The sequence below is a fragment of the Sylvia atricapilla genome, chromosome 1, assembly GCF_009819655.1.
Source record: "Sylvia atricapilla isolate bSylAtr1 chromosome 1, bSylAtr1.pri, whole genome shotgun sequence".
Lineage (NCBI taxonomy): Eukaryota > Metazoa > Chordata > Aves > Passeriformes > Sylviidae > Sylvia > Sylvia atricapilla.
Window position 1 is genome coordinate 63,678,142 of NC_089140.1, and position 12,856 is coordinate 63,690,997.

The 12,856-nt window shown below is 42.9% G+C and overlaps 1 protein-coding gene across 7 annotated transcripts in view; it reads right to left on the minus strand.

Moving 5' to 3' along the window:
* The window catches only part of ATXN1 (ataxin 1), a 362,269-nt gene that overhangs the window by 83,046 nt on the left and 266,367 nt on the right, over positions 1-12,856 (minus strand). For all 7 annotated transcript variants that reach the window (XM_066324355.1, XM_066324382.1, XM_066324408.1 and 4 more), the window contains one exon: positions 535-658. The gene's annotated coding sequence lies outside the window, so the exon portion shown is untranslated. The remainder of the gene's footprint in view (positions 1-534; positions 659-12,856) is intronic.

Here is a 12,856-nt window from a genome sequence, read left to right on the forward strand (position 1 = left end):
ACCAATATAATGAACTGACCAACAGGAGTTAGGAATACCAGGCAGAAATAACTACATTTGCATTCCTCTAATTTGGAAGTGGTCAAATAATTTCAACCATTGTACAAGCACACATAAAACTCCTCAATCTGACCTGTAGATTCATGAATTGCTATTCATAGTATTTTTCATTCTTGTTAGGCTACACAGTCACATGGCCTTCCAATGCAGGCTCACATATTTAACTGAAAAGCAATAGCAGTATGACAAATAACTGTAGCAGTCCAAGGAAAAGAAAACCCATCATCTTCTCTTAGAGAACACTAGTCTTCCCTTAAACCTATTAAAAGGGGAAAAAAAACCAAAAACAAACAAACAAAAAAAAACAACAAAAAACAAACAAACAAAAAAACAAACACAAAACTAAGAGGGAGGGAAATTCAACTCTTTGGTGTTCAGTGAATCACATGGAAGAGACCAAACACCACAGGGCACATACTACTTCCCAAAAGACACAATTGGAGGTATTTGTTATCATTGCTAACAACAACTCACAACATTCACTATGTTCTTCTTCAGGGAATTCTGGATTATCGTTTAGCATGAAGATTTTTCAGAAGCTGCTGGATTGTTCACAGGTCCTCACTGGCTTTCCTCTTTCAAATAAAGTAAGGTAGAGCTGTAAAACAAAAGCAAAATCAAGTAAGAAAGAAAGGCAAGGAACAAAAAGAGGAAAAGCCGTAAAGCTGTTTAACAAATGAACAATTGATTCCTACATCTCCTTGAAGCAAATGCGTTTTTAATGAGCTCCCAAGATGGAGATTCCACTACAGAGTGAGTGTATGGCAATCACTGATCTAGGATAGGAAGAGTCATTTTCCCTATACATATTATTACAAAAAATTAAAACCCAGTTCAGAATTGCTGAAGCAGATACATAACTAAAATAATTCTTGGATACTTCTGTTGCTGTAACAAGAGGAAGAAAAAACTACTTGGAGTTGCTGTTTAGAAAAGTGTCTGCAAACAAAGTCCACAATGTGCAGAGAGATCCACACAGGAAGATTTTTGTTCTCAATGATCTCCTCTGAGGGAATGCAAACACCTATCTATTTCCATGGTTATCTGCAGTATTATAACAGAGGAGCATTGAATCCAAAAATACACACGCACACACACATATTCTTGCTGTTCCTCAGTAGGAAATGTTTTTCATATTAAAGACTTCTAATATTGTGGTTCTTTCATTGATTTTTTGACAAAATTTCATTGTGGACCAACTCTTAATTTTTTTTCCTACTATACAAGGTATCAGCCCATCCTCAGTCTTTTTACTGGGGTCTGAGGAAACTGCTGGGTTTCATTTTCATGTGAACCCTACACAGAATACTTAAAATAGAGTGCATATTTCCACAGACCCCAGATTGAACATCTTTTCCTTGAGCCAGGTTGCCATGGTCTCCTTGTGCTTCCTAAATTCTTAGCTTCACTTTGTGCCACCAACGTTTCCTACCTCCTTAATGTAAGGCTTCTCAAGCACTTCACATGGCACTTCAGGATTTTTGTACATGGATCCCATCCTACCAGCCTCATGGCGGAATCCATGTCCTCAAACCCAAGACAAGTGCAGGACAAAACTCCACACCTTAGACAGTGTAAACTCTCTTCACTTGGAGGAAACGAGGCAATCTAGAAAATTATTCACTTGACCTATCACGCATCTGGTTTAGGACAGAATGATTCACTCTCTAGAAAGGTCTGGTTCCCTCCATAAATTGAGTCTAGACACTGAGCTCAGACGGCTACATATGAATGCAGATGAATCTCACATTACTTGAAGACAGGAAACAAGTCAGACAGATGGACAAATGCAGTTCATAGGTAGCAGAGCAGAAGGAAGACAGTGCAATGATTAAAAAATTGCTATTTAAAAGAAGTTTACATCTGTGACTGTTTTAGTTGAACGTACAAAGCAGCAACAAAAAAAACCTTCCAAAGCCCGAAGCAGTACCTGCCAGGCTGACCCAGTTATGGTGCAAGACTACTTCTGGATTTACTGGCTAATGCTAAGCCCTCACAGAGCAGCGTCTGTAAACCTGCTGGCTGGGACTTGGGCAGGCACCTGGCAATGGTGATGATGGTGACCACTAGTCTCACGTATCTTTGTCCTCTCCCTGATGGATTGTCGCAATGCAAGATACCTGTTACAAAAATCTTCTCAGTTTAAGACATAGTCCTTTCTTGGGAACTACAACTTCCATGTAGCAGAGGCACTGCTGCCTCAAGAGCCTTCAGATATCCTGACTCTGGCTATACTTCCAAGACTTCCAAGCAGCTTCTCTCCTCTACTAAGCGAGACGCCGCTGCATATCTGACAAAGAAACACACCATCAGGCATGGTCTCACAAGATTTTTAACTTTAGAAAGCAGACCAAAGAGAGAAAAATAACACAGACCTATTTTAAAAAAATCCTTGAAACCTTGCTTAAAACCAAACCAATTTATTTTCAAGCCATTTATTTTTTCTTTAAATTACAAGAATCGGACAATTAAAAAAACTCTATCTCAGCTCGAAATACTCAAACCATTTTTCTTCTAAATGTTAAAATTAAGGATTTTAGCATTTGCAAATTATTTATCAGGTCTTTTTCCCCCAATAACTTGGCAACTCAAAAAGTTGCAAATTTTAATCCTAATCTCTTGTCATTCAGCATTCTGGGGAACCTTCAAATGGAGTCCAAATGACTATGAAAAAATATTTAATATTTCCAACAAAAATAGATGGCTTCCAATTATTTTTAGTAACAGCAGGGAAGTTTACTCCTTCCAAACTCCTGCTTGGATAGACTCCTGTGAGCCTCCCTGGAGAGTCAGCTGTGCATAACCCTGGGCTGACACCCACTACACTCAGTGACTAAGTTCTTCCACTAGTTTCAACAAGTGGGAATAGGATTTTGATTCCGTTCAGGTCAGCAAGGCTCCAGTTGACCAGACCAGGGCTTTGATCACTGAATCAGGAGCAAGGCTGCTTGCTAGCTATGCAGTGATCTTGCAGTCAGCCTGGAATGTGTCTTGCAGACCCCAGCACAGGGACACAGAACAGGTCACAAGCAGCACCTGTGCAATACAGTGCAGTGCTGGTACTCTGGCGCAGACACCCTCTCCATGCACTCACATTTCACAGGAATGATGAAATGAAGCAAGGCAGCTTACCCCTCAGGCAAAAAAGGGGCAAGAGACCTCCTATTTACCACAGAGTGCCTCTGTACCATGCACACAGCCAGTTATTATGGAGCAGATGATGCACTGCAATTCACAAGCTAGTTTAATTTGCTACAACTTGCTCACTTGACCTTACCCATAGGCACTTCACTCTCTGAGAGCCAAGGCATGTCTGCCTGCAAATGTTCCCAGGCACTTTTATGTTTAAGATTTAAAGATAGCACAGCACAAAATTCAGGATGCATGGAGAGATGCTGCCTCTTGAAGCACAACCCTCACCTGAAGAGCAGAGCACTCAGTCCCCAGTTGGCACAATCTTTTTGCTATGCAGATCTGATGGGCTCTGATGACATGTTCCTCATGGAACATTGTAAAACAGTCATAACTCGGAGGGACCAGCAGAGAAAGCTGGTTCACAGCACAATTAGGTCATAACCAGACTTTGTGACTGAAGTTTCAACACGATCAACAAATCATTTTCACATACACGGTTACCGATCACATCTCCGCTATAAATGGGAAGCGTTACCAAGGAAGCTGTTCTCCATGGTCCCACAGCATTATGGTTACTCAAATATCACAGCAAAGCCCCGTCACTGAGAGCTATAAAGGACACAGTGCTGACAGATTAGAAGTGTAATTGAGACATGAACAGACCTCAAATCAAAGAACATGGAAGTACTTCTCAGGAGTATTTTGAGGCTAAAATTGGACCCCAGGGCAATCAACAAATAAGGACTGTAGTACAAGTGAGCAACTGCAAATTGGCAAAACCTGAAAACCAGAAGCTGGCTACGTGCAATATCCTGTATTTATTCCAAAAAAAGGTCATGCTCCCCCATCTTGCTTTGAAGATCAAGCAGTGAGAGATTACCGTTTTACTAGTCCTTTCCTGCAGGTTTTTAATTGTCATCCCTTGCTCTCTTGCATGACATAATTTGGTTTCCCTAATTCACAGATCAGCATAAGCTAATAACGCTGTTTAAGAGATGGCAGCCTTGTGCCCAAGTTGTTTCGTTGTTCGCTATTATCCCTCAACTAATCCTTCAATTCAAATAAAACCATAATTCATTTCCTGCTTTATTCTCCCTCTACATGCAATAGTTTCAGACAGGTTCAATCCTGCCTCACCGCAAATGGGAAAGGCAAGGTTTTATCTTCCTGGAGTGTGCATGATTTCAATTACCTAATGTGTGTATCATCTCTCATGTCAGGAAAAAAGTTCTAAATTATTTTCAACAGATTTAGCTGACTTCACACAATGAGAAAAAGATTCTAATGGAAATTTAAAAAATAAATTTAAAAAAACCCCACCAAAAACACAAACCAACCAAGAAACTTACTATCTTCTAGATTTCAAATTAATAAAAGCTCCTCTATGCCAGCCACTCCAAACTTCAAACTTTGCCCATCTGAAAACCTTCTAACATTTTGTCTAATGTACAAAGGCTGCTGCTGATGTTCTGCTAGTCTAAAAATTACTTAAATCCCAATTATGCCTACTTAAATGTTATGGTGAAGCAATATCACCTTAGGAAAAAAGAGGTTTTGTTTGCATAAAACAGGCAGGCATCACCCTGATTTCTGTTTAGCATCCATTCGTCATCTGAAGCTTGATCCTCCACGGCTTTGTCATGTAAACAAACATTTCGCATGGCTTTGCATGTGGTCCACAGAGAAATGCCCAACTTCACAAGGTGTTACACCCGTTTTGTGCAGGGTGAATAACTGCATCTGGGTGCATGGGAGCAGTAAATCAAGTTGTTAGCACTTTTTATATCCTGCAGGTCCTAAACCAGAAAAGCAGCATGCAGATCATGGGGTTCAGACAAAGAAGCAATCCATCCTGCCTCACAATTTGCAGCAGAGAGAAGAACATCCACGTTGCCTTCCCCATGTCTGTGAACATGGGACATCCCAGCCCAGCACATCTTTCCTGTGTAAAGAGCATCTCCGGCACGAGTGCTTACTCAGAAGGAAATTACGGGACAGGAACATCTATCTGCGAACAGTACAGGGATGGGAGCAGCACGTGGGGCTGGAAGGACAAGGCTGCAGCTGACACTCTCCAGTGCAGGAGCCACTACTGAAGATGGCTGCTGATTCTGCACAGCAAACCTTAGCTGTGAGTCATCTAAAAATCCATGTCCCGAGATTTAATTTAAAGACCGTTATTCATCACTGCTTCACCCACAGCAGGTTATTTTTCACGACTTAAGGCTCAGGTAAACCACCCCTCATTTTAGCATCAGCTTATGCAAACAGACTGAGAGTATTCAGCCACACTCACTGGACTCATCTGCCCTTCCAAACCTCTTCATCTGGAAACCATGGAAGCAACTTTGCTCCCAGAGCGGTCTCCACTGCTTGTTACTCATTCCCTGACCTCAACACCTTTGAACAAGTGATTGGAAAACAGATGAGGGTTCATCATCACAGTAGTAGTTAGGAAAAAACGCATAACAGCTCAAACTCACATGCTCCATTTACATGATGCCTAATAACAATAGAAACACAAATCTAACTAGGACCTCAGAGACATCACTCTTACAGAAATAACAGCTATCGCAACCATACTCCTTATTTGTACTTTACTAAGACCCAGTTTTTCCAAAAAGTCTTGAGGTTAAACTGTGCATATCTTTGTGCTTCTCTTAGTGGGCTTAGTTTCTAAGTTCCATGTGATTTTCCTCCAGAAAGAGTGCAGCATAAGATATTAAAATAGCGAGTCAAGAGGTGAGCTGTGGGTGCAGCACACAATGCCCGGTGAAGACTTTGAGGGGTTTGTTCAGGTTGTTTTGTCTAAGCAGCAACAGTGCAGACCATAAGAAGAAAAATCCCTCACAAATACCTCCTATCAGATGTCAGTGATGTACTTCTCAACAAAAATCCATCACCTTATTCACATCGGCACCCCCTATTTGCCACTTTTTCAAAGCTATCAAAGCAGGAATAATGGTGGGCGGGGGGGAAATTTCAACACAGATCTACATTTCTCTCGGGATGCCAACCTTTCTTCATTCTCATGCAGAGGTTTAAAGTAAAAACAACTCTATTGCCTGTGTGTTTGTAACACGGTCATTTCTACAGGTCTTCCGAGCAGAAGAGATTGAGAAAAGAATGCAAATGGTCCATAATAATTCAGGCTGAGAGCCAGTAATGTTGAACAGATATAGGCAATAAAAATAACCACTCTGGATGCTTCTGTTACATGGCATAAATATTTCTCTTTTTCTTTTATGGAAGCTATTATGGAAAAAATGCAGCTCAGCCGTGAGTGGAGACAGTGAGCCTCCTGCATATTTGAAGAACTGCAGCACCCTATTAACTTGCTACAGATGAGAGCAGGCTCAAGGGCCTTAGTAACATGTACAGACACTTCTCATACAATGGCCACAGCTCTCCTGCAAAGATGGTGTTGAAGGGAGAATCCAAATGACATGAGTTGAAAACAGTACCAGCACCAAAAGCAGTGGCTGAGATTCTGTTTAACTGCAGTATTTTAAGTGGCCAGAGACAAAACCTCCTGAAGAAGACTGTTGATGCTACAACCCTTGATCTCTGGTGGCAGCAGTAATTCCAGGAGACACCCACGGTACCAGCCCCCTGGTGCCAGTAAGATTTGAGTTTGGGCCACGGCCTTTGCCTCACTGGGTTCAGCCACAGGTGCCCCGAGTTATTTATCTGCTACTTACACAAAGTTTTCAGGGAGCAGCTTCCCCGTCTCCTCCACCTGTGCGGCACGCAGGGCTGAGGAGGACCCAGCTTAGGCCAGCTGCCAGGCTGGGGGGACACACACGGGCACAGGCACAAATCAATGCCACCACGTGAGCTTCCTCTCCTTAGGAAGCCAGCCCAGAACGCACCCTTAACCTTCTCCCTGCTTCCAGTGCCGCCACGTCTTCTGCACTGCTGATGCAACGTGATACAGAGTTAGAAAACAAAGGCACTATTGACTAACTTTTTTGCAGGATTAAGATGACTATGCTGGCTTACAACAAAGATTTCAACGATTTCGACACTGAGTGCTAAGTAACAGGAACACGGTTTGGCAGTAATTCCAGAGATTACCTGTTGAAACATTAATGACAAACATCTTTTGATGTGGGCTGCTTTATGTGGTGCAAAAGGCAGCGCCGTAATTATGCATTTCCTTTCTATGAATCTAGTATTTAACAGTAAAGCATTACTGGGGGGCAGGGGGGTGCACACGTGTATGTTTGTGCACGTGTGTGTGTGTGACAGGAAATACTCCACAGCTGAGCCTGCGATTTACCAGGGTGGCTGCACATAGTAAATCTGCAACAGCGGAGCTCAGCCGTTTCATTCATCCTGCACCAAGCAGAGGGCTAAAACAATTGCCACGCTTAAGACAAATGTCAGCGTGAGTCATACCAGCCGGAGCGCAAACATGTTTGCTGTCGGGTGAGTCAGAATATCACATCCTGAATTCACAAATCTTCCTATAAATAATAATTTCTGAAATTGTTGCACTTCTTTAATACAACGCAATTTTGAGTACGATGCCAAATCCATAAAGGCTTTCCTGACTACAAAGAATATGGGTTTTTTCCTATTCCCTTTTGCTTTTATTGCGTGTATCTACCTACACTAGTAGGTTGTCTACCATACCTGAAGTGATAAATGCATTGATTCACACTTAAGAAAATGCAAACACAGCTCTAAACAGGTCCAAATGAGAGACAGCCCCCATGCCCCTAAAAAAAGCCCCAAACCTAAATACAAGCAAGCAGGACCTTTCACTTACTGGATTTGCTTTCTGCATCTTTTCTGATGCCATAATTCTGACAAGCTTTAGCATGTTCAGCATTCAGAGAAAAGGAGCGTCATGCAGGCATGAGACACAGAGCAGCTGCGAAAAGGGGTGAGAAATGCTGTGAGAGAGTCCAGGGCAGCACAGTGCATGTGAGCAAGGAGGGACTGTGCCTGCACTGTGCTCCATCCACAGTGTGTGCACCCACAGCTAAAGCACCATCCCTGTCTCAGGGCGTGCTCAGCCTTAATACAGCACGCAGAGGTCATTCCTCCCCACAAATATGAACATACCTGGTCACAAAACTGATGCACTGTAATAACTGGCAATGATTATCCTTGACTGCCTCTAATTCAGGAAAGTATCTAAATCAGAAGTTACACAAGCGCCTTTTGAAATAGAGCTGAACTCTGGGATATGACCAAATTTATGCAGGAGAGTCCTGATAAAGATATATGTTGTATCTATGAGCAAGGGTGGGGGGAAAGTGTTTTGAGTAAGGTTTTTGGGGAGGTGTTTGTAACATGATTTTCAGTCGGGAGTTTATTCTCATCTTACATGAAAGGGAATTCATACACATACAAATCTCTTTACATCAAATCAAGACAGTCTTGCTTTCTTCTAATTGTTTTGTGGAATAGCCACTCAGAAGTTCATGTCTGTTATCTTTTTCAAGCAAAATAAAAGGCCTTTTAAAAAAATGTATTGCTAAAACAATGAAATTCTCCTGGGAATGACTTAGTTATGGAAATCAAGTGACAGTTTCTTTTATCTACCCAAGCAGCAAGTCTGCATTTATAAAAGGCATTCTATGCACAAAGTACAGTGAGTAGGAGGACATGAAAATGCTATTTTTAAACCAGATTTCAGCGCTCCTCCCATACAGATTTCCTGGAATAATAACAGCAACAACAATAATGATAATTAATAATGCCAAAAAAGGAGTATCATCTTAAAGGTGAGTGGCATGTGAGAAAGCAAATTGTAGTTAAGGACTTGTAAGATTTAGGGACAAAGATAAGGTTCTTTCAAATAAACTGGCATTGTGCCATGAATTCCACAGGATTTGAGATTTGCCCCCTAAATTTCATACTGCGATTTTTTTTTTTTCAAAGAAGGCAATAAATTAAGATCATGTGCAGCATATGCTGCATGTCTACCATTTGTTTTCTTGCAGCAATTGTTATTTTCAGAAACACCACTAAATGAGATGTTAACTGTGGAGCTAATGCTACCACTGTGTTTGGGTAAGTGACCATGGCAGCTTTTGGAGCTCGAGAAGAAACGGAAAAAAAAACCTTGAAAAAATCCAGGGCCAAGCAATGTTTTCAAATGCAACAAGAGTAAGGGTACGATGCGGACTTTGACCAAAAGCTTCAAAGAAGACACTGTAAAGATCCTCTTCTGCTTTGCTGACCTCTGGACCTGTCTCTCAAGACACTCACAGAGCAAAGACGTTGAATTAACAAACACAGAGAAAGTGAGAGTCAAATCTTTTCTCTCTGCCAGGAATACCTGTCTCCACCATGCTTGGAGTGCTATTTTCTGAGGGCAGAAGTTAGCCCCGATTACCAGAAGACTGTTGTTACTCAGTTGTGCGATGTCTACCAGAGGTAATTAGAACAAGCGTCTGCATTTCACACCTAAAAAAATGAATGAAAGTGAGCAGGCAGTAACAAAATGCCGGAGACACTGAGGTGCAACACGAAGCCTTGCTGGCACTTGACAGTAACCTCACCACTAGGAAGCCCCCATTTCCCACGAGATCAGAGCAAGGCACAGAAATCACACCCGCTGTCTGTCCCTCTCTTGCACAGCTCTAACACAGACACACGCTGTAGTCTGGCACTGACTCATTTCAAACTCCAACAGCACCCCCCAACACACGTGCCTGCACACAGCCCCTGCTCATCCGCTGGCTCATGATGGTGCCATGAGGTACCAACCTTGGCCAAGTGATTTTCACCCATGTCTTTAATCCAGTGGAAACCCCTCAACAGCAGCAGCATGAAACGTGGAGGAACCAGCAGCTTTGGCACGCTACCAACACAGTGAAAAATCTGCCACCTAACTAATCAGGTGTGGTCTGTTCCAGAAAGATATTATTATTTAAGGACCATTCAGGGCATGTTTGGAGGCACTTCCACTCACCCTCCTACAAGACAAATTTTCATGTCATTAACCTTTATTTGACTTTTAAACAGTAAGATGTAAGTCTATTAAACCACAGAGTTCCAATTTGATATTTTGATCATCTCCATCTGCTTATTGGGGAACGTACAGTGGTAAGAGAGGAAAAAAAATAGGTACGACTGGAATAAGTTGGTGCTGTTTTCCTTTTTTGTCCATTGCTCGCTGCTGGTCACTTGCTCACTGCCAGCAAGTGCTCAGCTGGGCACGTCACCAATATTTAACCCTTAATAAAATTAAATCACAATAATGCCTCGCGCTCATTTAGGGTTTTACATACCACAAACACTGTGAAAAAAACAACTAACTGCATGCTCTGTAACACCCCTGCAAGGTAAATTGAGTGTTGTTATTCATACCTTATGCAAAAGAGAATTTCACTGGAGATGGGATAATTGACCTGCCCAAAGCTATGCAACACAGGTGTTCCTGTTTCCTGGTTCTCCCTCTATGCCAACAGACCGGTTTCAGCCTTTTCTGAAATTCAGAGTGAGTTCTGCCTTAATTTCTGCCTCTTTCTGCTGCTAAGGGAAAGCAGGAAGCAAGTTTCTGTATCCAGTGGTATGAGTGGTACATGGGTGCTGTGAGAGTGGTTCCTAGCTGCATTGCCTGTGGTGGGACCAGAATCCACGTGACTGCAGCGCTGCTGTTTCTACCTCCCTGCGGTAAGTGAGGATTACCTGCAGAAAATTATCTGATCTTCATTTGGTCCATAATAATTTACTAATAATTTGGTAAAAGGAACATTAGATGCCTTTTTCACAAGACTAGCAAGTTTCAGCTTCTCTGGATGTCTTCTAGTACTACAAGGAGGACAGCAGAGGACTCCACAGTGTGCCACACACTGCTCCTGTTACTCCCTTTCTTTTCCCCTCAACAGTAAAAAATGGTAGGACCAAACAAATAAAGGTTTCATCTCAGACAAACGACGGCAGGACAGGAGCAGTGCCCACTGCCTGCTCCTGTGGGCTGCAGCCACCCCTGCTCACTGCCACAGGGCAGAAAACACCACACCGGGCTTGCCTTCAGCCAGCACCGGAGTGTTGGATGGACCTGGACTGTGTAACCACCTCTTTGAGGTGAAAACCCTCATATGCCACAGGCTGGACAATAGATTAATGTAGTCAGAGATCTTGTTACAACACCAGCTGTCCCTCCTGCTCCATGACCAACACCCACAGTGTAGGTGAGACCCAACCACGCTTACTGCATTAGAAATTAAAGGGGTTTTACCTGTAAAAGATCCGTACACTTATGTGCAGTGACACAATTAAAGCGGAAACGTTAACACTAGCCCTGTGGGTGCAATTATCCTAGTTCAAAAGAGGGCTTTTACTGGCAAAGCTCATCTCTCTTCACAGACCAAGTAAGCCCTACCTTTGATCAAAGCAGTTAAGACTGGAAAAGCACTTGAACACACTGATCAGCTCCTGAGCTAGGACAAGGCTTAAGTAGAGGGGTTTATCTCTCACAACCTCTCACTTTTAACCACGTTTGGTTGGGTCAGGGCCAACTTGGTGTAACCAGATTCTCAGCCCAAGCTGCAGGTTTTGATTGCCCTGAAACTAGCTCACGCCAAAGCCTCTTTAGCTATCACACCTAAGAGCACTGCCACCCCTGCAGATCAGCAGATGAGCTCCGTAGTTTAAGTGGATTAGCTGTGCTGAACAACTCTGCTACATCCAGCGCTCCTGTTCAGGGCTCGAGCTTCATTCAGCAGTGGTCTTTTATACAGCTGCTCCAGGAGGTTCTGCTGCAGAGGACAGAGCTTAAGGAGGAGAAAAGAGGAGAAGCTTAAGCTGTCCTCAGGCCATAGGAGAAAGACAAGCTTGGAGGTTAGGCTCTGTGGGCATCTCAAGGAGCTCAGTGAGCCAGTAGTGTTCTTGGAAGATGAACCCCTCCCACACCCTCCCTGGCACCAGAGTTTGGGGTTGGCTTCGCACTACATTGTGTGACTAGGATGAAAAATATAAGCCTAACACACCACACACCACCTTGCAGGACTTCTTATGCAAAATCCTCAGCAATGGCACACAGCAGAGCAGTGCATAAACCACCAGAGTAACAGGTGGTTACTCTGGCCTTTCTTATACCACCCATCTTAGTCTGGGAGGAGGAGCAGCCTCTGCCCTGCCTTACCAGCTACAAACCTCTGCTGCTGTAAACCTCCCAATTTCCCAGGTACACCATACCCTTCTCTCAGCCACTCCTCCCAAAGGCAGCCGGCAGAAGTGCTGCTAACATAGCATAACCAGTGTGAAGTTGTAACAGTGTGGGGGAATGTGGCAATTCATGGAAAATGTCTTCGACCAAAAGGCAATTAGCAGTGAGTCTAAATGCAGCAGCAGAAGGGAGTGGTTTCCTAACAAAACAAGCCTTGGTTGAAAAAAAACAGAAGAAAAGACCAAACCACCCTAAAACTTGCTTTCCTCCAAAAAGCAGCATTCTCAGGACATTGAAAGCATGTGGAAAAAATACCTCTGTGAAGCTTTCTGTAAAGACTATTCTTTACACACACATTTGGCAGCCCTTTCTGCTCTGTCTCCTAATGCTATTGAGTATAACTATGTTAAGTCAATAAGCAAAGCCATTCAAAGGGGGTTTTTTTGAGATTTTCTAGGCCAAGAGAGGAAGCAGTGCAATAGGAAAGTTTTCAGAAGTGGGAGTTGTGCCTGCCTTGCTTCTAATTGT